Genomic DNA, 27,266 nt, shown 5'->3' on the forward strand with positions numbered 1-27,266 from the left:
AGTTCAAGAAATTTAGGATTGATATAAAGCATATAGTCTATATGACAATTTCTTCAAATGTCCCAATAATGTCCGTTTGAGCTTTTCTCTTTTACTGTTACATTGTGCTCATGATCACATATTACATTTAATTGTCATTGTCTCTTCAGTTGCCTTATTATACTTTTGATGTCTGTAATTTAAAACATATTTACAAACTTAAAGTATTTATTTTCTTATATTTTTAAAAAACCTGAATTGCAAGCATTTGGTAATTGTCTTATAAATGTTCAGAGGACTTAAAAATATTCATCCAAATTCACTTTGTGTTACTTCAAAGATTTTATTAGATATGTGATGGCACTGTGTACTTGGTTTCTGGGAGTGTCATATCAGTGAAGATGAGTTCTGCTAAAAATTTTCTCTAATTATTCAAGTCCCACTGCAATGGCCATTTTTTAATGTAATAAAAGGTTAATAAAAAGTAGGAATATTTTGCTTAACTGCCTTTTAAAACAACCGATCTCTTAAAGGTTATCCCAATCAAAATCTCAAAAAGTCGCTCAAATCAATATTGAAAACTTGACATATCTAGTGGCATTTGGATCACAGAAGAACTCAAGATCAAACAAATGAATGCTAAAGGCTTGAATATGGATATTATTTATGAAGTCACACAACATCATCTTTTTATTTTTAAACATAAATCAAGATGTCCATATATGCAAAATTCAAAGCACATTCCAAAGAATCATATGTCAACAAGAATGGATTAAAAAAACACACACACATTATTTTCCCACAAAGACTGGTACTCTGGAAAAGAAACATCTACACTAGATAGAAAAAGGAAGAAATTGAAAAGAGCTTTGGTTGTTTCAGCTAAGATGTACAAATAAAATAAGCAAAGACATACAGAAGAATGGGTAAATTATAGCAAGATAAAAATAAAGGGAATTAGATTTTTTTTTTTTTAGATATATAAAGGGAAGTGATGAGACTGGAGAAAGAGAGTATATATATAACCAATGAATAAACAGAGGAACGAAATAAACAAATGATTACTGTAAATGGGCTAATGCCCTGAATTAGAAATAAGAAACATAAATAAGTTTGTTAACTGAAGAGTTATACAGAACCTGCAAAAAGGGTCACTGAACAAAAGACAGGTTAAGGGAATGTTGGGACAAATTGAACATGTGCAAATTTCCAAAACTGAATGCCAGGGTCCCTGAAGACTAGAGAAAGAACTTATGATCACCTGCATTGAATCCTTTAAAAGTATTCTTTTCTGGCAAAAATAAAACAGCATGAACCTGACTCTTTAGAATTGAGACAAATGATCCTGGGTATAGCTTAGTATGTCTGTTAAGAAGAGGTAAATATTATGAAGCTAAATCTCATAAGTTTTTGAATTCTTTAAAAGTAATGAGGCTTTTATCTTTTTAGTAGGTATAAAGTTCTTGGTGATGAGGTTTCTCTGTGTGATAAGAGGAAGGTTATAGATGGAACAGATGTCAGGTTTTCCAACTCAGTGGTCCTAAAGAAAACAACAGGGAATACTTAGTGAAATATGCAGGTCATCTATTTTGCCCATTACTCAGTTCATGCCCACATGTGAGACTAAGTTAGAAGTAATGCCTATGTTCTTTTCGAAAGGGAAATCATTCATTTCCCCTGGTTAGTATCTGATCAAAATGGCTAACACTGCATTCTGTGTTTTCTGCTGTTTTTGCTAACAAATAAAGGAGTTGGTGCTTCATACATATCTGCAAAAAATGAGGAGGCCAAAAATAATGTTTTAGAAGACTTTATACAGCTTATATTCTAAATATCTCATATAATAAAATTCAAAACAATAAGCTATTAATAACCCATGTTCACATAATGTTATAAATAAGGCAGTGTACTTTGAGAATCTTAAATCATTAATGTTTTTCATGTCTGTGTTTTTCTCTGATATGAACAGGTCTGCACTAGTCTGCATTAATTAAATTTAAGTAGGATTCTGAACCTGGATCATCATTAAGTCTGTGGCCTCGATTTAAATCTGCAGTAAAGCATTTCTCCATTAAGTCTTGTGCTTTTGTGCCATATTTCATACACTAGTTGTCTCTTAATTAAATCCATGATGGTCTACCAACACAGACTATTAAAATAACTATACTTTGCACTTGACATATTTATAAGACAGAGTCATAAGACTATAGACTGATACTGGAACTACTCACTGAGAAATGCTAATAAGATTATGATGAAGGTAAGATTAGAACATTCCTCTCCTTTCTCTTCTCTTCTTTCTAGAGATTTATTTTTATAACTGGTTCACTTCTATTTCAGGTTCTGACTTTTTCTGCAGACCAACTGAAAGCTCTTTCATTGTAGAATGACTGCAGATTAATAGTCAATGGAAACTCTGAAATGTGTTAATTTAGATCACATGATGTTAATATAAACATTGCGATGTAGTCTCCTTAGAGTTTTGCACTATACAATATTCACAGCTACAAGTAAATAAGTTAATCTAGATATATGTTTGCCGAACCTTTAGGTGTTCGGAGTGAAGAAAATTTATAAGGACTAAAAAGAGAAAATAGCCCTGAGGGAGAAAGCAGTTAAGTTTTAGATGGAGTGAAAGGAAGTCCAAATATGTCAATCTCAGATATACTGAATTTTCAATCTGCTCACCACAAAGAATGATGATCTTTTCCTGGGTGAATTTTCAGAGAACTTATCACAGCATATGGTGAAAGAGAAAGTTTCCAGTTTATTTTGCTTGTTCCAGTGGCCTGATGTACACTTTGTTTTTTGCTTCATTTCTCTTTGAAACATATTTTTTTGTTTGTAACGTAGGAGGTAGGGCCTTTAAGAAGGCAACATATGCTTAAAGGATTAGGAAGTTTCAAATTACTGGAAGCTGTGTCAAAGTAGAGAAATATGGACTGAAACAACAGGTAGACTTCATCAAATGATCGAACACAAACAGGCATAATCTAATATAACTATAGGGAGGAGTTTGTAGCCTTTAAATCCTTTTATCGACTTCTCACTAGTATCAGTAGATAGTCTGCAGCTTTTAAAAATAGTACCATGCAATTCATCATTCAGCTCTATTTTTTTTTGTAGAAGTTTTTAAGTCTTGCAAGTGAGAGATTAACTTAAAATAAAATATAGTTTATTATGGCATTGGGCTGTGATGAAAAATGCAAGTATAAAATAAATTCTAATGTCTTGTCAAGAATAGCAGCTACAGTCAGGCAGCTCCACTAAACATATTAAATCTAATAAAATCACCCTCACGTACTCCTGACACTAGCAGTAATTAAAATAACTTGTTTCAAAAAAATTGTTCCTATACATGAATACTTATTGGCAATTATTTCTTAGTTCTTCAAACCAAAGATAACATAATTTGATTCTCACACAATTTTCTTGTAAATGCAGTTCATATTGGGTTTTATATGCAGTTTAAGACTGTTAATTGCCATTTTGAGCCTCACAGTAAAATAGAGTTCAATATGTCGCTTTTCTCAAGCATAGAGAAATGTTTGAGAAATGCTTGTCTTAGTCTAATGAACTGTGAATAATTTACATCCCGAGTCCTATTTTTCAGTATAAGTGGTACTGACTTTTCTTAAAGCTTGTAAAGCCTACTCAACTTGTTACGTTCATCTGATTAAAGAAATCTGTTGCAAAGGAGGGAGATCCAGTGCTTCTTAAGGGCTGCTTCGTGTTGTTTTGTTTTACTTAAGGTCACTGTTTCATTTGGATCTATTTTTCCTTTTCCATTCTAGACAGCCCATTGTAAACTAAGCATATCATTTTCCACATTTGTAAGAAAATATTATCTGACAAAATATTTTCAGAATCCCTACACTTGATAACTTCCTGAATTTACACAGACCTAGCTGTTCTCTCGGGAAGAAAAAGGAGCTGTTTCAGGGTGTGAACATTTTTCATTTCTGCAAGAATCACAAATATGAGATGTGATTCCACTAGTTCTGAACACATGTGCTTAGCAGAACTACACCGAGGAAATCAAGACAGTAAATCTGCATTCAACACGGACCACTAAAAACAGCATTTTTATGTCACTGGAATGAGAAGGTAGGGCAGGCATTTTATCTTCCATGTGAGCCTGGACAAGAAGCAAGCTAATTTAATACTCTAACAAAGCTAAAATGTGATTATCAACCACCCAAGAAGGTCCAGATATGGAAACTGAAATGGAGCCCCTAGCAAGAGATGAGAAAAACACTAAAATGAAGTTTGGCAGTAAATGAACAATGAAGAGGACAAAGCAGTTCAGGAGACATAAACCCAATGACTAGGACAAGAAGAATGAGGGGTGTATAAGACTTACATATTGTGGGAAATCAGGATTTAGGTAAAAGTGAGAAAAGTATATGAACAGGTGTCAGAAAATTTTTTTCTGCAAAGGGACAGATAGTAAACATTTTGAACTTTGAAGGTCATATGGTCTCTGTCATAAATATTCCACTCTGACATTGCAGCGAGGAAGTAGCTATAGACAATACATAAATAAATAGGCATAGCTGTTCCAATGAAATTTTATTTACAAAAAGAGGCAGTGGGCTAGATATGGCCTGCAGGCATATCTAAATTATAATCAAATTATAAGTTGTCTATGCTTCTTCTAAATAGAAAGATGAGAGATGACAGATAGATAGATGATAGATAGATAGGGATAGTGATATAAATCTTTTTTAGTACATAAGCAACATATTCACTGTGCTGGTTTGAATCTGTTACGTAACCCATAAAAGGCTATGTTCTTTTAATCCACTCTTGTGGGGGCAGATTTATCATGGGTGGGACCTTTTGATTAGGTTGTTTCCATGGAGATGTGACCCTGCCCATTCAAGGTGGGTCTTAATTAGTTTACTGGTGTCCTCTATGACAGGATAAAAGGCAGAGACATTTTGAAGAAAGCTCAGAGATGCTTAGAGAGAAAACATCCAGAAACATTTTGGAGACAGCTGTTGAAACTAGAACCAGGAGAGAAGCTAAGAGATGAAATCCAGAGTTTGCACTGGAGAAGCTAAGAGAGGAAACCCAGATGCTTAGAGAGAAATACCAGGGAAGAAACAAGCAAGGATGCACAGGAGCTGAGAGAGAGAAGCTAAGACATAAGCCCAGAGAATTGGCAAAAACAATGGAAACCAGAAGCTAACCCCAGGAGAGGCCCAGCAGATTCTGGCCATGTGCCTTCCCATGTGACAGGGGAAGCCTGGATGCCATCAGCCTTTCTTCAGTGAGGGTATCCTCCTGTTGATGCCTTACTTTGGACACTTTTATGGCCTTAGAACTGTAAATTTGTGAATTAATAAATCTCCTTTATAAAAGCCAGTCCATTTCCAGTACACTGCATTTTGGCAGTTTTAGCAAACCTGAACACTTACTTAAAACTAGGGATATATGTAAATATACCCTAAGAATAACTGAGGAGTGTAGGCTTCTAATAAAAATGAAGAACACTTCTTTGCTCCAAATAGCTGGATCCTTTAGAAGACCAGGGTTAGATAATTGCTGAATGTTAATTCTCTGTCACATTTTATTGTGCACACATATTAGGCTTGTATCTGGGACTGGACTAAAACCACTCCACCTTGTCGAGTTCACAACTATTAGCGCCTATAATTGGTTTTCCTAAAAGGGAACTAGTGCCCTCCTCCTGATTGGTGATTTCCCTAGGACTCCAAAACTCCATCTGAGTGGTCTTTTAGAGACACCAAATATTTTCCTTCATATTGCCTTTTCAAATTTTGAAAAAATTACTAACCAATCAAACGATGGTAATACCAAATTATGTTTATTCCCTGTCTTAGTCACTGCCACCGCCATTGCCAAACTGAAACAAGCTTACATTTTCAGTGTTCCCTTTTCTCTCCTCCTATTTCCCACCCATTGGCAAGTCCTTGACCTCCAATGTCACATCATCTCCATTACTACAACTTGTCTAAGTGACCATCATATCTTTTCCAGACAACTGACATAATCTCCTAACAGGTATTCCCGCTTCCAATCTTGGCATAACTATAAACCACCTACCACACTGAAGCAAGCATATATATATTTTTTAATTTATTGTGGTAAAATTAAAAATATACAACCTAAAATTTCCCTTAACTACTTTCAAGAATTCAATTAAGCGGTGTTAATTACATTTGCAATGCTGTGCTACCATCCTACCATCCATTACCAAAACTTCTCGGTGTATCTTTTAAAAATACAAATTGGATCAGATTCCTCTTATGATTTAAACCCTCCCTTGGGTTCCCACTACAGATCGAATAACATCCATGTTTGGCTGGTGCCTAACTCTCTGATCTCATCTTTTTCCATTCTCTCCCTTATTCACTACAATTTAGCCAAACTGACCTTTAGATTTTTCATACATTGACACTGATGCCAAAGTGATATAATTTGCTGTCCCCTCTGCATGGAACCCACTTTTCTATATCTTTGTATGATTATTTTCTTTTCAGTATTCAGGTCTCATCTCAAAGATCAAGTCATCAGAGAAGGCTTCCCTCTTTTTTCTTTCTTCAAAGCACAATCATCATTCCAGAAATCACTTTATTTATGAACTTATTTTCTGTCTCCCCAACCAGAATAAAAGAAGCATAAGGGAAAGAATGTATCTGTGACACTCCTCATTGTATTCTAAGTCTCATAAGAGTAGATGATAGATGCTCATTAAATATTTTTAAATATTTTTAGATGAATGAATGAACAAATGAACCCACATGAGACTTTGTCATATATTTTATTATGTGATTCTCAGAATAGCCTTGAAATGTAGGTGGAATAAATATTGTCAGATAATAAAACAATATCTCAGAGGAGTTATGTTATTTGCCCATATTTACTGAGCTATAAAATAGTAGAAATACAACATTAACTTCAATGTTCTGTCTTTAAGTCAAGTTTATTTATTTAACAAACATTTACATATCACTTTTTATGTATCAAGAGCTGTACTAAGCACTTCATAAATACATAGGAGTGTACAACACAGTGAGCCCTATTGTAAGTGAGGGACTATAGTTAATAGTACAATTATAAAAATGTTCTTTCATGAATTCTTAAATGTACCACACTAATGCAAGGTGTTAATAATAGTCTGGTGTTCCAGTTTACTAAAGCTGTTATTAAGCAAAACACCAGAAATGGATTGGCTTTTATCAAGGGGGTTTATTTGGTTACAAAGTTACAGTCTAAGTCCATAAAGCATCCAAGGTAAAGAATCAATAATCAGGTACCTTCGCTGAAGAATGGCTGTTGGCGTCCGTAATAATCTCTGTTAGCTTGGAAGGCATGTGGCAGGCATCTCCTTGCTCTCAGGTGGCGTTTCAAAATGGCATTCTCCAAAATGTTGCTCTTGGGACATTTTGTCCTCTCTTAGCTGCAGCTGCTCTTCAAAGTGTCAGCCTCCAATGGCCATCTTCAAAATGGGTTTCTCAGTTGCTCTGAGATCCCTCTGTCTGTGAATTCCTTTATAGGACTCCAGTGACCTAATTAACATCCACCCTGAATGGGCAGGGTAACACCTCCATAGAAATTATCCAGTCAAATGTTTCACTCACAGTTGATTGAGTCACATCACCATGGAAACACTCGAAGAATTCCAATCTAATCAACACTAATACATCTGCTCCCACAGGATTGCATCAAAGAATATGGCTTTTGGCGGGACACAATATATCCAAACTAGCACATGTGGTATATGGGAACTCTGCACTTTATGCATCATTTTTCTGTAAACCTACAACTATTCTAATAAAGAAAAGGAAAACAACAAAAATAACAAAAAAGAGCCATACTAAGCACTCCATAAATATTAGCTTTTTTAAATCTCCGTGACAAACCTGTGCTATAAATTCTACTATCATCATCATTTTATAGATTGAGAAAACTGAGGCACAGAGAGGTTAAGTAACTGTACAAAGTTTCACAAATAGCAAGTGGCAGTGTTTGGATTCAAATCCAGGTGATAGGGTCCTAGAGTCCTTGTTCTTTATCAACTCATGATGCTGTTTTATAACTTACGGCCAACATGTAGGTCATAAATAATGTATGCATTTCCAATTGCTGCTGTAACAAATTGCCACAAACTTAGTGGTTTAAAACAATGTGAATATGTTCTGTTACAGTTCTGGAAGTCAGAAATATGAAATGCAATTTCACAGGACTACAATCAAGGTGTCAGTAGAGCTGATTCCTTCTGGAGACTACAGGGAGGAATGCATTTCCTTGCCTTTTCTAGCTTCTAGAGGCCACCTGTATTTCTTGATTGGTGCTCCTGCCTTCCTCTTCAAAACCAGTGGCATAGAATCTTCTCTCTCTGATTCTGCTTCCCTCTGCTTTGTCATCACATGGCTGCCTTCTGATTCTGACGTCTCTTGTGTCCTTTTTGCAATGATCCTTGTGATTACATCAGGCCCACCTGGAAAAGCCATCTCAAGATCCTTCATTTATTCATATCTGCAAAGTCTGTGTTCCCATATAAGGTAACATTCTGAAGTTCTGGGGATTAGGATGGCAAGTTTCTTTTGGAGGGTTTGGGTGTTAATCAGCTACCAAAAATAGTATCCACCCAACTGCTCAATATCAAATCTTTAAACTCCTAAAAAGTATAAATGAAATGAGAGTGAATTAGTATTATTTTTACTGCCCAAGTGTTACCTTGGGAAGTTCTACCCTTACCCCTATTCTAAATTGCCAAACTTCACATCCATTCACTGCACCACATTTTTAGCCTGCTCTATTTTACCCCACAGCACTAACACCATTCAAGCTGTATAATTTACTTATTTTTTTCCTATCTCGCTTCCACTAGAACATAAGCTCAGTGAAAGAATGGACTTTAACAAGTTTGTTCAATGGTGTACCGCATGCCCCTGTGCCTAAAACAATATCTACTATATAATAGGCATTAGATAATTATTTGTTAAATATCAAATGCATGAATAAACATCAGCATACAGATCAGTCTCTGAGAGAGTAGGGTAAGGCTGATGGGATAATAACTCAGTTTTTAATTGACTATTTAAAAAGTATTTTACATGGATTATTCTGCTACAATCATATGGTCTTATTATTGAGGTCTCTGTGAAAAGAAAATCACACAATCAAATATTTTATCTGGGGCTATTATAATGTCCACCACATAGTAGGCACTCAATAAAATTTGATGTATAGAAGAATGGATCACAGATTCAGGTATGCAAAAAGTTAACTCCCTGGCCATTTTCATAGCTAAATATACATCTCTAACTATGCTTTAAACAAAAGCCAAGGAGTATTAGAATTATTTTGACAGAAGTAAATGAAGGTCTGGGGTCCATCTACTTAGTGGGATGACCTGGAACTCTCAGTTACTTTGTAGCAAGCAACATGGTATAAGAAACTGTACACTGATTTCTTTGATCAAAATAAAAAATCCACCTTTAAACTGTGGGTCACTAAAATGAGGATGAAGACTAGAGTGCATTGACATATGCAATTTATCTAAAGGTCTGAATTGGGGTAGATCTCATTTAGTTGGGATAATCTCAAGAAATTTTGTCTAACTATTTTGTGGTCTCTACTCCTGTTAGCCATTTTGGTATGAACAGATAATAGAATTAATTTTGACCTATATCACTATATTCACTCATAACTTGAAGAACTGATAAATATGTAGTACATATATCCACTATTGTCAGTATTTAATGTCAATGCTTTGAGAGTCTTCTAGGTTGATTAGGAAGAAGTAGTTTGGAGAGTTAACAGGTCCATCTTCCTCTGTACCAGTTCACTTTTTGCCATTCACTTGGGTATCTATTAGTAACTCATATGATACACTTCTTGCATCTGAACGTTCTCCTCACTCCTGACTTAAATATCTATCCACATATAGCTTTTTTTATTTTCTTTTGCTTTTAAGATGTTAGCCCCTTCTGTGGACAATAGCCCTTCATCCATTTGAATTTACTAGATCACTCAGTAGTTTAAGTGTGGTACATAACTCTTTCAAAATTATCCTTTAAAAAGCAAAGATCCCAACTTTCCAGAAAGCTTTTACGATTAATGTGAAATGGCTGTCTGCCAGTGTAGAAGCCTCAAAATGCTGCCTGTCAGAGTGCCAAACCAGCAGTTAGAAATATTGTGAATACTCCTGTGAATGCAGACGTGAAATTACCTTGTGTTATCACGCCACTAATGTGTCTTAATTTCAAATCAGAAACACTGTCAATTTTATTTAAACAAACCGCACCCTCACAGAGGATGAAAGTGTCCTTTACTCCCTCAATAGCCCCCTTTATCTTTTTGAATTGAAGCCACCACAAAGCTGAAGTTGTGAGTGTTTTACTTGAGTTTTTGAAAGTTAAAAATTGAGTTGGCAGTGATGTTAAAATTTATTGGCCCACTTCAGCACACACACAAAAATCTACAGATGGACTTATAATATTTCACTTTTATTCTTATTTTACATAGCTGGACTCCTGCTTAAGTAGGAGGTGTGGAAATTAATTATTTTCTTCCATGTGTACCATCCTCTTGTGGCTTCTGTCACAAATCAGCACACTGTGGTTTTATAACCAGAATTCCACCCCCAAGCATGCCTCATTAAGTGGACAATATCACCATCTAGCTTGGTGATTGGATCATTTTAATCATGTGCTTCATCTCTCTCTTCAGTATTAAGGTAACACAAGTGTTGTCTCTCCTTAGTTGTATTTATAAAGTGGTAGAGTTAAAAATGAAGAAAGACAGCACAGAAATGTCAAGCCCAAGCTAATCTCCTTCATTTAGTCTATCCTCTTCATTTGCAATGGAGAAAGTTAGTCTGGAGAGCTTTTATTGTCTTAAGTCCCATAGCTCATCTAAGGCAAGGCTGGTGGTAGAGCTCTGTGTCCCTCCCACTATAGTGTGGTATCAGTCTCATCATCCAATAAAATAAAATCCTATAGGAAGCAGTAGAGCAGACCCAATAGTAGGGGGATTAGGTATAAACATTAGACTATTCAGAAATCTAACCATGTCACTCCTCAACTTAAAATCATGTCATGGCCTCCCATTGTATTTAGGATAAAGTTCTAACCTCTTGCCCTGGCATATATTTTCCTTCATGATGAACTTCTTAACTTAACAGTATCCTGTCTTAAGACTACTTGACAGATATCCCTATTAGCATTTCACTAAATATGCCAGGTTTTAGCACATACATTTCTGTTGCAAATATTATTCCCTCTGCCTGGAGCTCTCTTTATGCAGAAGTAACCAGCTAGCAGCACTGTCCTTCATGATCAGAGCAAGCACTACTTACTTTGGGAGCATTTCCTAAACCTCTCCAGGCCATTAAGGACTCCCTTATGTGCTTTCCATTATTACCCTTTTCTGTATGCCTCTGTTATATCTCTCATAGCATTCTATTGTAATCAAAGATTTTCTGGAATCTTTCATTTGAGTGCGAGCACCTCAATCATAGAGACTTTTATCATATTCATTTCTCTATTCCCTGTGCCTAGCATGATGCTTGACCCTAGTAGTCATACAATAAATATTTCTTGAATGAATGAATGTAAATAGGGATGTGTTTCATTGATTATCACACAATTCATTTTTCCCCATTTTATCTTCATTTCCATCTATATGCTTATTGCCTTCAATATTTAGAAGTTTGCTGGTCTGCTACCATCATTTCTCCTTCTGGTCAATGAGCATACAATTCCTAATAAAAAAAATAATTTCCAGCAACTCTTTAATTGCTTTCATTTTCAACTATAATTCCCATGGGGTATAAAACAAAGACTATATCTATACATCACAAAGTGAAGTGGGAATTTGGCAGTATAACCATTAATTGGATCAACATGGATAAGCAATCCAAATAATTTAATTCTACAGTAGAAGAGGTAAATGACTAGGTTTGGCAGTGTACTTCATATTTTTATTTCTTTAAGAAACATAAAATATGTGGTGTTTATGCAGAAATTTTATTTTGAGTTGTCCTTTTAGAATGTTTGCATAGATCAGATTAATGAGATGCATGTCGAACTTCCATTTCACTTTTTGTGTACTCATTGTCTAAATGGTGAAAGTCTTTTTCTTGAATTGTTGCCACTAGTAATACGATATAAAATGTGCCTTAGAGGAAAGAAGTCCTTTTAGATTTTGGAGAAAAAATAAAAAAGAAAAGAAGGCAAGTATAAAGAAAAGAATTGGGTTTAAAACTGACTTCATAGTTCTATATCTAAACAACCATGTTACAAGTCATGAAGTCACAGATAGCATTCGAAAATCCTTAGCTAATCAGATGAACAATGAAGAAAACTTTATGTATAATATCTTTTTAAAAAGGGTGTAAACCTTTAGGCTATCTTGTAAGTCTATTAATTTCTGGACTTAGTAAACTTTGTTAATGGCAATGTAGAAGACATAAATACAGCTCCTCATGTAAGTAAGTTAAATTGAAAGTTTTTGCTTAACTGGTTATGTAAAAGTTCAACTTACAATATTTTATTATTATTAGAAATAGCTGTATATATACTATTCAAATGTGATGCTTTGTAATGATTCATTCCCCTATCCAGAATGACGAGTGCTTAGATAAATGAAAATACCAAGAAAACCAAGATTGTATACTATTATGTAGATATTTCTTTGTGAGAAATCACATATCACAGATTGATTAAAAAAATTAAAATTTCCTTTCTTCTCAGAAAGAACTGGATTTTTAAAAAAATATTTCTGGTAGTGAGAATAGACACAGGAATATATGAGTTTTGTTTATCTGCATAACCAAATGTAAACTATAGCATCAAGAAACATTGAAACATAAATATATTATGCAAAGTACATTCTTGCATTTTCAAGGCATGTATACTCTAACAGCTTCCAAGATGTCCACTTCTTTTCTCTTGGTAATGGATGTGATATATCTTGCAAAGTAGTAAGGTTTCAGGAATTTGAAAACACATAATGATAATTTTCATCTATACAGGGGACAAGGAGGCCATCCTACAAAAGGGTTTTGTCCTATGAATTGGAAGCCTCTGACCAGATTTTCATGAAAGCTCTTCTTTGAAGTAGTCCTTAATGAATCATTAGAATCAACCAAGTCCTAGTAGAGTATATCTCACCTGAAGATCAACACTTTCTGGAGAGTGATCAGTATATGATATTTAAGGTCAAAGATGTTTACATCCTTTTCCCAATTTCAGGTACATTTTCCTACAGAACTTCTGTAGCTCATCAGTAGAAAAGTTTGGAGGTAGGGAGATATGATAGCAGTCTGGGATCTGATAGGAAAAGTGGTGTTGATTGTGGGAAGCCACTATATTCTGGTGACTGTCAACATCCTCAGTAAACTGTTAAGGTGCTAGCTTCATGTATTAAAGTTCTTAGTAAACACCCCTGTAATTTTTGTTCCTTAGCATTTTCTTGTATTTTTCCTGTTAGTATTCTTAAAATATATTTAGTCTTTCCAAGAATGCCTTGTTAGTATTGAAATTATACCTTCTCTTTTAACTTTCTTCTGAGGACCTAGAGAATTTCTAATCAACCAGCATTTCTTGATGAATTATACGTAGTTCAACAGGTATTATGGAAATTAACTGACCTTTAGTGGTCATCTGACCCACACTTTTTGTAGGCGTACTGGCTTTTTTATCAGATGCTGATTGTAAACCTGGCCTAATTGCTCTAAGACAAGCTTCAATGAATCAGTCAATGACGCAGTCAGTTTTTCTATGAAAAGAAGGAGCATTTACTGTTATAATAAAGATTAGTAAGGTAGACTCATATCTATGTAGCATACAAACATTATAGGAATTTCCACAAAATTTATTTTAAGCTATGGTCATTCTTATTTCAGAAGCCCTCATTCCAAGACACCACATTCTAATGAGCTATGTGGTTTGTACTGGATAAAATTATTGCTTTATATCTGATGAATGGAGAAGCCCAATTTTTCCCAAATTCTGCATCTGCACACTTTCAGCTTTTAGAGAGGTATTGTTTTCAACTAGCAATAGCAAAAAGCTTTGCCTCTAGAGTAACAACAATTTCATGTCAAAGAGGGAAATGGGCTTCCTTGTACCTGTGGTTTGATGTAATGGTTGTTAGTCATGGATCCACAGAGAACAATTTCACATAGCTTAGAGACAGTCAACATCTGCCATAAGCCTTGACCCTGTTCTACAACAGCATCTATAAGCTATGGGGGAACATGTTATTGAAGCTTGTCTGATTCCAAGACCCATCACTCCTGTCACCGGGGCTTATTCTATCCACTGGCTGATATGCTTATCATCAAACCACAAACCTTATATTGACTCATGTTCCACTCTTGACTGTTCCCATTATATAAGAAAGAGTTAGAAAATAAACACTTGTAACAGTTTCAGCTTAATGCTTTTTAGAACTGTGTGGGCCAGACAGCAAATCAAATATACCCCTCCTGTCTTCCCTCCCTTTCTACTCTTCCATTAAAACAAACATACAAAAAATCAAATAAAGCATCAGATCAAAGATTTTTGTGGTAACACTGCTAATGCTTAGAACTTGAAAATTAGACCTAGGGAACGGATGTGATTTTCAGCTAGTAGAAATATTCAAATCAGCACAAGCTCATGGGCTGAGACCCAAAAAACAACAACAAAAAAGGTTAGGTCTGGCAGAAATTATGTTTTTTGGAATTAAGAGTTTAAACAACTATTTTGACTCTAAGCATTAATGCTGTATTATTAGTATTTATGGCTATTGTGTAAGTTATCATAGAGACGTAGGGTGAGAAAGGCTAGAGAAAATGGAAATATTTTTTCAATTTACCTACTAGGCTAATCACCTCATCTGAAAATGTCTCTTACCCAAGTAGCTTTTGATATCTCCATGTCTTAATGGTCATTAGTAATTCTCATACAATCACTGTGATCATTTAACTGCCATGAAGTGCTACGACTGTGCTTCTTTTGGACATCACCCCACTTTATGTATAACTGGAAGGAGCTATCACACAAAACCATGCAGTGTTCCTTTGTTTGTTGTTGTTGTTTACCTTTTTAGAAGTACATTTGGCAAAGCATTATATGAGAAATACATACATAAAGAAAACAATGTATCGTAATAATTTAGGTCATAGCTGCTAGGAAGGTTACACCTGATTCCCAATAGTCAAGAAATCCTTCACTTCACTTACAGTGTCTAAAAATGAGGGAAATGATCCGGCTTAGAGATCTCCAAGAACTCTTCAGTACACTTCTTTCTGATATTCACCCTCTTGTTTGTCCTGCTCTGAGAGAAGTCTTCTTAGGCTATACATCCCTGCCTTCTGGGGCTTTGAAGATATTTTGGCATAGCTTTAGCTGTCCCCACTCACACTGTTACTTTAAACATGGATCCTCAACACAATGTAGACTTCATGGAAGGAAGATCAATATCTGAATTCCTGCATCTTGCACTCTTCTCTTCTTCTCTATGCCAACAGCTTACCATCCATATACAGTTTTGTCCATGTCAGGAATCAGTTTTGGCCTCTGAGGAGTCTATAAAAATTTAACAGATGTCCATCTCTCCTGTATTATTTTATTTTGCTATATAACCTACTCTAATGGCCAGTCATTGTTGAACTATCAACTCCCTCTTTTATACATATCAATACATTTCTCCTAGCTCTCATTGGAAGTTTTGGTTATCATATCTCCTATGCTTCCACACTTAAGATTCGCTAAAATGTTATCAGGATCAAGTTCAAAAATGTTACTTAAAATGAACCAAGATTTTACTGACTATTCTTGCCATTTGAGCAGGTTCTTATGCTTGTCCCAGTACTCCAAAAACATCACAAGCTCCTCTGGGAGAACATTCTCTACCTGTCCTAGGGCTGACAAGTGATTCCACAACAAAAGACACAATGATGGTAAAGGTTTCTATATAAAAAAAAAAAATTCCATGAACATAAATAGGCCTGTAAAATAGTGCTTTGTTGAAGTGGTTATAACAGCAATAGTCTATTTTGCCTAACTCTTAGTTGTAATACAAAAATGTATCTTATGGGATTTATCTGTTCTATAGATTCTGGAAAATCTGAATACCCCAGACCCCAAATCCTTAGCCTGCCATTGACACACCACTAATCATGAATGATTGCAACACCAGTGATATATCTAGATGCCTCTGATTTCTAAGTTTGGCTGTGGAACAGAACCATATTAAAATGCTGATTCTCACATCCTATACTTCATTCCATAACTATGAATTAGATTCTTGTATTGTGAGGGGAACAGTTCCCACCTCAGAAAACAGTCTATCATCCTTCTGATTGAACTTGAATCTTTACTGACACCTCCATCAATGCCTTACTGAGAATAAACAGTGTTTGGTTCTAAGTCTTTCCATAACACTGAATTTGAAATTTTCTATTATCTTATATTTATTTTCCATTACACTTTTGTCTGAGAATTTACTCTTATTCTGAAGTACTTTAATGTCCATGTAATCATTTTTCTTCCTTCTAGTTTTTCACATGGTCTCTGAAATTAAACTTCTTAAAACACAACTTGATTGTGCTTTAATCCTTCAATGGTTCTTTCCACCCCTAAAGCCTAGGATTAAATCATTAACTCTTCCATGAAGTCTGCCCAGATGTTCTCTCCATCTGAAAGCATTCATTTCCTCCTTTAAATGTATTCTGTATACTTCCTAATAGCATTTGATGCAATATTCCTTTTATTACAATACTGTCCTTTTTTAACTTGTCTCCTAGACTCTCCTGCTCTGCCTTTGATGGCAGTTCTGTGTTGGATTCTTCTCTAGGTCCCCTCAAAGCCCTTGGAAAAAGGCCAAGCACATGGCACACAGTGCTTTGCTCAATGAATATTTGTATAAAATGGACCAGTGAATAATCTGGGCATCCTAGTGGAAGCACCAAAAATTTCACATCCTACAGCCTGTGAAAACTATACATAATATTCTTGGCCAAATATGTTTATCAAACACTCAAAACTCTATGATCCTATATCTGAGATTCTATTGTGTCCCTGAGGGCAATGAATTATAAATCCCAGACAACGTGGGATGTTGTCCTAGATGGGTGGCCACATATTTATAAAACAAGCAGCCAGTAAATTTCTGTCTTGGGTTTTTGATCCATGAAATGGGGATACTGTTAGTCTCATGGGGTTGCTGCCATAGTTGTTTAGGCACTCTATGTGAAAATGCTATGAAAAGTACCAAGAACTGTATAAATACTAAGGTTATTGTTTTATTTCTCAAATGCTAGTTAGTGAATTGATTATTTGCTTGTCCACTCTCCCACATTTTTCACATGTGTAAATATATGGACAAATAAAAAACAAGGGAAAAATCTATTTAAACAGTACCCAGACCAAATATTTTTAGTATTCTTTACTATGATTCTAAATATTTAATAGATTATTAGTAGATGCAAACATAGGCGACACAATTTCACATTTGCATGTTAATGAAAAATCATGAATTATACATTATTTGCTATGTCGAGTAGTGGAAACAGTATTCATTTTTTATGGCCATAAAAACTTAGATCGTCTCCTGAAACACACATCAAATCCCTTTCTGTAATAGTGCCAGAAAGATCAGCGAGCTTTTTTAAACCATCTCCACTGAAATTAGATAGATTTGTTTGTGCTGCTTTGCAACATGCTAGTGTGAAAGTTCATTTTAAGCAAAATAGTTTTAACAATGTCATCACTAATGTATATTTGGTCATCACTAAAAAATGGGGTTTTAATATGAATGTTTCATTTTAATAAACGGCAGAGGAAGCAAGTTGCCCTGAGTCAGCAGGAAGTGGTTATACAACAGAGAACAGACTGATTGTGTTAGATTCATCCAGAACACTGAACAGCCCAGAGATGGTCCAAGAAAAAACAACTGGCTTTATTCAGATGATTAGGCTTACTGCAGCTCAATAGTGAGATTCACACATTCTCCCATTATTTCTTGACCTTGTGCCAAAAACTCCCACTTACAGTAATAATTAGAATTAGTGTTTCCAGTGCATGCCTCCATCTTCCTAACAAACACTAAAAAAAAAAAAAAAAAGTGGTGCTTACAAACTATGCAGTTAATGAAAATTTTCTTTACTCTTTTTGATTAATACAGCTCAATTTTCCTAAGTCTTTACCATTATGCCCAAGTATATCTATGTTATGTTGCTAAACCACTACAGGTACCATCGCTAGTACTGTTGATCTTTCAGTTTTGAAAAGAAACAGTGTTTCTTTCTGCCTGTCATTAAATTCTAAAGAAACTCCTTTTATTTTCCTGATCAGAGTGCATATGTAAAGCTGTCTTTGACGGCTGTCATTCTGGACCCTGAGCATTTTTGGTCTAGTAATGTGGAAAACTGTAAATACTTCAGATACTGAATCCCAATTGCTGGAATTAGCATATAGTACAAATTACTGTACCGACTGTTTTAATGAGAGGCGCAGTTTGTGAGAAGGGTCTGGAATGCCTATGAAATCTTCGTGGATGTTGATGAAATGGTTCTGTCTACATTACAAGTCTGAGCCCTTCACCAGGCTTCTTGTTATGCTCAGTCTGCAATGCCAGGAAGGAGATGGCGAGGAGTCATGTCAGATTTAAATGTTCAGTGATTCTTGTAGCACTGCGGTTATTACCACTCACGGAAGCCTAACACATACAAGAAGTTTACCCTTAGTTGGCAGAACCTAATGGGAAATCAAATCGAAATCACAAGGTTATGAAAAACAAACAAGATAAAAATAATCAAAAGTTAAAAAAAAAAAAAGATTTAATAGAATAAATCAGATTGCTAAACCAAGTGTGGTCTGAATTCCTTGTGAGAGAGCAAGCTCAAGATTGGAATTCCAAAACCCAGACCAGATCCCATGGCTCTGCCACTAACTGATTTCATTCTGCGTTGATGAGGCCACTACTTGGAGGAAGTTGGGCACTTTGAACCTTTGTTTTCTTATTTATAAAATTGGGAGAGTCAGATCCCTACTTCATTGACCTCACAGGCATGTTGTCATGAGCCACTGGACAGTGCGGGTGAGTTTTATAAACACTAAATGTCTACAGGTTGATGCTGTTATTTTAGTTCATGGCTACAGCCTGTGTTGTTAATTAATCATGCCCTCTCCTGCTTCAAGCCTTCCCATGGCTCCATGTGGCACTTGGTATCCAGGCTCCTTGCATGACCACAAGGCCCTGGGTGACCTGAGGTCTGCTGCTTTTTCAAATATGGTCCAATATGTGCGAAAGCCACACGGGCCTGGGAATAGGCTGAGGTCATTTCCGCTTCCAGGTGCAGGACTCTCGGACTGGAATGCATTTTCTTTTGAGGTGGCTGACTCCTCTTCAGCTGGTCTTTCTTGATAACCTTTAGCTAAGCCTCTCCTGAGGCTGCATCCACAAAAGGTATTGTCTTATCACAATCTGAAATTACCTGCTTCACTTAGGTGCTTACCTGTTCACTGTATGCCCCCCACAGAATGTAAATGTCTTAAGAGTAGGACTGTTGCCTGTCATATCCACTACTTTAAAGTATCTAGAAAAATCTCTGCTTCATAGCAGGTCTCATAATAGTTGTTGACCAACTGAATGAACACGGCAGTTGGCAGTTCACTGGGAGGGACAGATAGCAGGGAGGGTCCAGCAGGTCTTTGAGGACCTTGCTACTTCCCTTATGGAACCCATCCCAAATTTGTTCTGTCCCTTCATCCTATGGCTTCTGCTCTCTCCCTACCTTGACTGCCCACATGTCTCCACTTTATCTTCCTTCCCAAGATAAAATAATAATAATAATAATAACAGCAATAATAATTGAGGAATTAACACATACCTAAATAAGCATTTTATGTTCATGATCTCATTTAAATCTTCACAACATTTTACTTCTGAGTGAGTTGAGGATTCCAGAGATGAAACAATTTGTCAATTTCTCACTGCAAGAGGCAGAGCTTGTCCTCAAGAGCATATTGGGCTGACAGCCATGCTGTTTCCTGAAACAGAATGCTTTCTGCATAGCAAAACCCTAGCAGGGAGTGACTCATACTCTTGCTTCAGCAGCTTGACTCACTTTTTCTCTACCTGGATCTACACTATCCTGGGTGAAGGGTTGATGGAGTCATCGGAGGAATGAATTGCATAGATCATGCTCATGTGGTACCATTAAGATATATCTGATCACGTGCCTTTCAAAATTGTTAAAGATGGGACCCCACAGAGATATTATCGTAATGAAACTTTACATGTATGGAGCACTTATTACCCATTAATGCTTGAAGCTTCATAACAATTCTATGAGAAATTTACTATTGCTACCTCTATTTTACAAAAGGGGAAACTAAGGCATGACAGGTTTAATAACTTATCCAAGGTCACACAGTGAGCAAGGAATGGAGCTGGGATTTGTGCTTGCAAGTATGACTATGGAGTCTGTACTTAATCACTGTGTTAAACCATTAGGTCTGTGAGATAGAACAAGGGCTAGTTTACTTTACATGAAAAACTCACCTTTAACAGCAACTCATTTTTCATGGAACAACTGGTCTAAAATCAGCTCTTAAATAAATCATTTTCTATTTTTGGCAATATTAGTTAGTGCTTTGTCTTGTGATTATTTTTAATATTAGAATGATAAAAATGACACAGTATTGTATAAATAATCAATTTTTCATTTGATACAAATGAGCCATCAACCAAACAATATCATTAATCACCTTAATATATCTATCATCATCTCTTTCTGTAGAATTGTTCTTTCTCTGCCAACAGAAAACATATAAAATAAAACAATAGTGTCATAAGAAATTATGCAGATAATTCATTGGCATTTTCATTCTTCCTTTCAATTTATTTTTTTTTCTGTTAAGTTTTCAAATCACACAGATTTTAGTTAGACACACAATTTTCATTATGCCACAGTAGCTTAAATAAGGAAGCATTTAGAAAAGAGTAGAAATAGTCATACAAAGACTCCTAAAGTATATTCAGCTTTAATGAGAGTCATTTCGTTAAAAATGAGACATTCTTTTTAAAAAATCAACCAAAGGGAAGAACAAAATATGACACTTAAAATTTGTGGATCAGGCATTTTAGTAATTAAACACCGAATTTCCAGATGAAAAGGCAGAAATCAAGTTATGTCTTGAAAAAATTGCCCTCTGGGGAAAAAGGAAAGAAAAGATTTTGAGTGTGACAGTACAACCTTGTACAGCACCGTTTTTGTTTTTTTTTTTCTCCTGCTGGTTCAAGGAGTTCTAAGCACCCTTCTGTAAATCATCATCTCACATCTATTTATTATCTTCCAGCTCAGTGCACAATACTATCTGTTACACATGGATTCCAGCAATAATACACGGGGGGCTCTGGCAGAAGAGACAGCAAGCTTTGTGCTCATCTGCCTTCTGAGTCTCATCCTGCAACGGGGAGGTTCTGCTCAGGCTATGGCTACCGTCATCAGCAATTAAACAAAGGTATTATGTTTCCAGTATTCCTCCATTCTTTACCGTGCGATGGGATTTAGCCATCTGATGTCATATGTATAAAGTGTTGTTTTGCCTTTGAGTCACAAGAGGCTGAAGACATTGCTATTTCTCTCTCTGTTAGGGTGGGGAATTCAAAAGGATTTTGGTAACCTGTATTACAAGACACTTGTATACACAGTGGCGCTATTTCTGCTCAGTGGAGAGTTCAAACGGAATGAACCCCACATCCCTGCCACAATGCTACAAAATGTTAGCTGTTCTTACAGAAGAAGGTATCAGACCCTGTGGCTGATACGTGCAACAAAAATTTAAAACTTTAAATGTAAAATGTATGATACATTGCAGTGATTCTCAACTCAGACTGTAAGAATCACCTGGAAAACATTTTTTTCTTTTAAAGCCAGACACAAAAGGACAAATATTGTATGATCTCACTGATTTGAAACAATTAGAATACACAAACTCATAGAGTCAGAATCTAGAAGATAAGCTACTAGGGGACAGGGAGGGGATAGGGAATGGGAAATTAAGGCTTAAAATATACGGGGTTCCTATTTGGAAAGATGGAAATGTTTTGGTAATGGATAGTGGTGATGGTAGCACAACATTACAAATGCAATTATCAGCACTGAAATATGTATCTGAATGTGATTAAAAGGGGAAATTTCAGGTTGTATATATGGTAACAGAATAAAAATTGTTTAAAAATCCATGGGACTAAACTACAAAATTAATCCTATGTTAAATCATGGACTTGAATTAATAGTACCATTATAAAAATGTGCTATCATCAATTGTAACAAATGTTCCACACCAATGCAAGGTGTTGGTGAGGAGGTGGTATATGGGAGTCCTGTATTTTATGCATGATTGTTCTGTAAACCCACAACTTCTCCAATATAGAAAAGAAAATGGACACCCACGACCCATCCACCAAAATTCCAATTCAGTTCATCTGGGGTGGTGTCTGAGCACTTGTACATTTTTAAAAGTTCCTCAGATAATTCCAGTTTTAGATAGTACTGAAAATTGTTATGTTGGGGAAAACTTTAGAGCACTATTCTTGCTTTAGCGCTAATAAAAGTTACCACTTACAAAACTTTGGACAAATCCTTTGTCTTTTGGTTTCCCTGTGGTTTAGAATCATAGCTGTCATAACAATTAACTAAAATTTTGTAAGTGAACTCTCCTTGATAAGCATAAAATATTATAAAATATAAAATGAAAAAGAAATGAAAGATATTTTAAAGTCAAAGAATCCTGAGTTTATTGTCAATTCCCATGTGATTTTAGGCCTTGGATATTAGCCTGGCATCCCTTAACTTTAGTTTCCTTACCTGTAAAACGGAAAAAATTTATTCATCCTGAAGCACACAGAAGAGAGAGGTAGATATCCCTATCTTGTAGATGCATGAAGGCTAAATATTGAATATATTTAAGGCACATGTTCAATACATATCAGTTGCTTTCCCCATCTTCCAAGGTCTCTCTGAGGATCAAAAGAATTAATGTAAAAGCCCATTATAACTATAATGTATTATCTTTGTGCTGTTGTTACTATTATACACTTCATTACATTTCAACTTCTTCAACAGCAAATTAAGAACATTGAACTAAATCATTCTAAAACTGTCCTCTAAGCACTAAAAATCTATGATTCCTAAAAAGCGAGATTTGGATAAACTTTCTATTCTTTTGATTGTGATTTGGTTGTATATGAGAATGTGTGCTGCATGCATTGTAAGTTATGGAGAATGTTAATGGAAAGAAGGTTGCTGAGTTAGCTTAGAATATCCATCACACTTGGTGACTGCATTACTTTGAGAGAATCCACAGGAGAATTCTGAAGAGGTCCCAGACAAGAATCTCTTTCTCTTTTAGAATTGTATACGCAACTTTATTTCTTCTGGTTTTAACTCACTGCCCTGAGTGCTGAGACCTAACTTTGTTTCAAGCCAGAAGGCTAAAGGAGCAAGCCCAGTAACTATGCTGCTCTCCAAAATAGACTGGGGAGGCTCAACTCATGTCTGCCTCACTGAGAAACAGAGCTGCCAGCCCCCTCAAACAGCCGCTGTAGCCAAATTTCTGATGCTAGATTTGGGGGAGGGAAACATTTCTGTATTCGTGAGAGCACTCAAGGAAGTATTCTGTGCTTCCCTGTCTCTTACGTGAATCTTTAAACTTGTCCCCTCTGCTGGCTAGTTTCCTTTAGTAAGTAAAAATGCTCAGGTTCCTCCAGCCTTAAAACAACAAACAACAGAGTCAAAATAGAAAATACAAGTCCTTCCTTTCATCCCTTATTATCTTCTACCTACAGTGCTCTCTCTTCTTGCTTTCATAATCAACCCACTTAAAGAGCTGCCTACACTTCCTGACTATGTATTATCTCTTCTCATTCATTCCTAAAATCCCCTGTAACCCTTTGACTAAGGCCAGCTAAGATCTCCTAAGTGTTATTTTTAAAATGTCAATTCTTCCCTTATTTGATCTCACTGATCACTGCACCAATAATTCCATTGAACACCCCTATTTTTCTCAGATTTTCTCCTCCCTTGGCTTTAAAACACTGATAGTTCCCAGTTTTTCTTCTCCCTCTCTGCCCAGTCCTCAGCTTCCTTCAGACTCCTCTTTTGCAATCTTGTTCTTGAATATTTATTTCCCCCAGAATCCATCCCTTGACCCCTCTTCAGTTGACTGTACACACACTTTCCAGATGGGCTCAGCCACTTGCATGGTAACAGTTACTGCTTGTCCCAGGTTCTCTAGGAAGCAGGCAGGGTGAGGTAAAAACTTTCTGTGCTATGGTGTGCGATCCTAAAAAATCAGGAATGAGCAAAAATGGGAAATGAGTAAGAGAAGAAGTAATAACAAATACAAAGGCATAGGTGGTTGCAGCTTTATGACACACGGTTGGTTTCCCTGTCTCACAGGTTGTTTCAAAAAGGCCGTATGAAATCCTCTTCGACAGAACAATTTGTGGAAGAGTCGGGGAGAGGAATTGATCCACTGGCTCCTCTCCCACATTGGTCAACATTCACCCCATGAGATGTCAACACCGCCACAGGTCTAGACTGTGTCATCCATCCCCTTTGGGTAGTTTCCAGGTGTGTTAGATTTCTATGACTGCTATAAAAAATGATTACAGACACAGTGGTTTAAGCAATACAAATTTACTACCTTACAGTTCTGTGAGTTAGAACTTCAACACAGGTCTCACTAGGCTAAAATCAATGTGTCAGCAGAGCTATGTTCCTTTCTGGGGTCTCTTGAGGAGAACACATTTTCTTGCCTTTTCCAGCTTCTCTAGAAGCTGCTTATTTTCCTTGGTTTATGGCTCCTTCCTCCATTTTCAAAACCAGCAACAGCAGGTCGAGTCCTCACCTCACATCCCTATAACCTCCTCCTCTTCTGTCTCCCTCTTCTAGTTTTAAGAACCCTTGTGATTACCTTGAGCCAACCTAGATGATCCAGGATAATCTCCTTATCTGTGATTAGAAAACTCAATTCCTCTTTGCCAGATAATGTAATATATTCATGGGTGCCAGGGATTAGGACATGGACATCTTAGGGAGCCACCACTCTGCCTACCACACACAGAAAGCCCAATTCCAAGAGGCAGCAGCAGCCTCTATAGTAGGAACTAGAGGGCATGGGTCTGAACTAGGGATACTTTCACTCTGTTGCCGTGCAGCCCACAACCTGGTAGGTCAGACCAGGTGAGCCTGTGCCTGTGTGTGGACCCATGGCCAGTTCCACAGTGTCTTGTTCTTCAGAGCAATGAGAGAACCCTGGGCAGGAGGACAGAGATGCACTGCATTGGGTGTTAGGAACTACTGGTCCTGCCCAAGACTGACAAGAGAGATGAAGAGCAGCCTCCCTAGTGGACCCAGATGACTAAGCAGCAAAATTGCTATGATGACATGGTCTCCACCACAATGTGAGACTCAGTGATATCTATGAAGTTAACAGAAACCTCTCCCTGCAGCCTACAAGGATGCAGTGTATGCCATGTGATCTTTCTGGAGGATTTTCAGAAGCCCTGAGCAGAGAACCACAGGTTTATCAATCCATGAGAGAGTATAGACTGTGACTGACACTCTATGCAAATCCTGACAATTCCAAATATATACATATAGTTCAGTCTTCACTTATGGGTTCCAAACTGCCTACAGGACATATCATTGTGGTTGTATCATATGCTCTTCAAACTCAACATATGCAACATTAACTTCAACAGCTTTTCTACACTTGTACCCCCAATATATGCTCCTCCTACAGTATTTCATTTTTTCTGCAAATGGTGCCTTCATCAACCTAACAACCCCAAATCAGAAAACTAATGGTCATCCTCAACTCCTCCCTTGGCCTCACCACCAACCCCTCCCTGACATCTCAAGGTAATCTAGCTCTAACCCCTCTACCATTTTCACCATTCCTGCCTTCATTTGGTTTAAATTTTCTCTTAACTGTTCTCCATTCTTCCAGTCATCACTCTCCAATCCATGCTTCACTTAGCATCCAGAATTACTTTTCTTAATTATCTGATCAAGAAATCCCTTTGCATACAAATCCTTCAATGACTTCAGGATCAGATTTAAATTTCCTAGCATAACATTCAAGGCCATTCAAGACCTGGAGGTACCCTCCACCTTAGTTGTAACTTGTCCATGCCTCCTCTTGAACTCCAGCCATGCTGAACTACTCTACTTCCCCCAGTGTGTAGTACTGTGTGTGCCCCTCTTCCTCCATACATGCTCTTCTCGTGATTTGGAATTACCCCCTTCCTCTGCTCCACTTTTTCTTCTCCTGGATTATGCCTACTCATCCTTCAAGTCTTGGATCAGGTTTTCCAAGAAACATAGCCTCACCCTGTTCCCTTCTTGCAATAAGGGCTCAACATCCTTACTACTTGCTCCTCTATGTCCTAATATTGCAGTTGTCTCACTCTATTATGATTTTTCCCCTGTGGGACTCATTTTCCTGCTAAATTGTGAAGATTTTTGAGAACAGAGACTATAGATTATGTAACTTTGATTTGCTAGTACCCAGTGTAATGACTGGCATATAGAAGACAGTTAATGCTTATTTGCTGAAAGAATAAGTGATTTGGAACCTTAAAAAGGATACTGTAGTGCTTAATATAATGAATTTCGGAGTTAGATTGAGTAACTTAAAAAATTGTTGTTATTGTTATTATATTAGATGTCTGGGAAGCATTTTTTAATAGACATAGATGACTTGTGACTAGAGCTGTCACATGTGTGTGGCTAAGGATGTGCAAATCTTTTAGACTAAGAAGTGCTTCTGTTTCTTAGGTATGATTTATTTGAGAAGCATTTGTTCATTTTTAGGGGGTTGCAAGGAAGCTACCTACTAAAAATTTGAAATATGGGAGCTCTTTGAAGATTTCAAGAAAGGCTTCATCTATGTTGACTAGAAAGAATGAAAGAAGAGTGGTGGCCTATGGCCAATGAAACAGTGGCTCTGAGTGGGTTAATAGCATATGGACCACAACAAATAAGGAAGCTCAAAACCAAATTATCCAGGAGATGAATATGCGGAGTCCATTATCTCTATTCTCCAAGCTCTCTATTCTGTAAGATATAATTGTGACATCAATGCAAAAATGCTTACTGTGTAAAACTGATGGGCACCAAAATGAAAGGAGAAGGGAACTAGGGAAGTATGGCATGTGATGCCCCATTCAGATTAACAGATATTAATTTTCTGTGGTAAAGTACATAAACAAGAGTCTTCCTGGATTTTATTAGGAAAGCA

At 36.5% G+C, this 27,266-nt stretch overlaps 1 long non-coding RNA gene across 1 annotated transcript in view; it reads left to right on the forward strand.

Annotated features, from left to right (window-relative positions):
* The first annotated feature begins 24,495 nt into the window (after positions 1 to 24,495).
* Positions 24,496 to 27,266, forward strand: part of LOC119521125 — a 31,036-nt gene continuing 28,265 nt past the window's right edge. The window contains exon 1 of the long non-coding RNA XR_005214312.1: positions 24,496 to 24,592. This is a non-coding gene — a long non-coding RNA (uncharacterized LOC119521125). The remainder of the gene's footprint in view (positions 24,593 to 27,266) is intronic.

The sequence above is a fragment of the Choloepus didactylus genome, chromosome 2 (assembly GCF_015220235.1).
Source record: "Choloepus didactylus isolate mChoDid1 chromosome 2, mChoDid1.pri, whole genome shotgun sequence".
In the NCBI taxonomy this organism is placed as follows: domain Eukaryota; kingdom Metazoa; phylum Chordata; class Mammalia; order Pilosa; family Megalonychidae; genus Choloepus; species Choloepus didactylus.